Raw genomic sequence first — 850 nt, 5'->3', positions numbered from 1 at the left:
AATTGGAGGGCACATGACGTCCTCTTTGTCTGCTGTGAACAGATCTGATGCCAAACTGCCACTCTACCACTTTTACCGGCCAAATATTGTAAATGTTTCCCATGCAGGAAAAGAGCTGGGGCTATTTTAGACTCACCTTCCCAAAGAGGACAGTTAAATTTGGGCATAATATAACAGCGCCAACCCCTCGTCCAGCCCAGCTCCCACCTCCAAGCCTTTTTAGCCTCGCTGTTAAAAAAGGTTAAAGCACAGAAGTCACTGAGGCCTGCTTTCAGTTGACCCCCACTTCAACCTCTCTGATTATAGTTGTGGAATGAATTAACTATGTCCCATTGTACTAATGTACTAATGTACTAATGGCTATGAAGCCTGCGTCATAGCCGTTAGTCAATAGAAAAACAGAAATGAGAAAGTCCAGGTAGTCCCCTCCCTCTTTCACTCTGTTTCAGTCTGTCTTTTTCTATTTGGTGCCTAATGACCCATGACCCTGAACTAACAACCTCTCTGGTTAATAGCGCTATTATTAACCAATGTGCCAATGAACAATGACTACGGTATTATTAATATTGGTTATGAAACCGGGCAGCTCATATCATGCTGTTCTACACATTTTGCCATGAGGCTGAGAGAAAAGGCTGTAATTCATATGCTATCTGGGGGGGGGCGACCTCCCTCCCCCCCCACCAGTGGGTACAGGGTCGGTCCGTGTGTCAGATAAGAGGAATCCCACTGCTGCTTGGCTTGATATTAAAGGTCAAATGAGAGTGAACACTCATTAATCACAAACAAGGAAGAACACATCAGAGCTGTCTCTGTGGGCTTTGTAAATGAATAACAGCACAGTGCCGTC

The sequence above is a fragment of the Coregonus clupeaformis genome, chromosome 10 (genome assembly GCF_020615455.1).
Source record: "Coregonus clupeaformis isolate EN_2021a chromosome 10, ASM2061545v1, whole genome shotgun sequence".
NCBI lineage: Eukaryota > Metazoa > Chordata > Actinopteri > Salmoniformes > Salmonidae > Coregonus > Coregonus clupeaformis.
The sequence above is the reverse complement of the archived record's forward strand: the minus strand, read 5'-3'. Positions refer to the sequence as shown.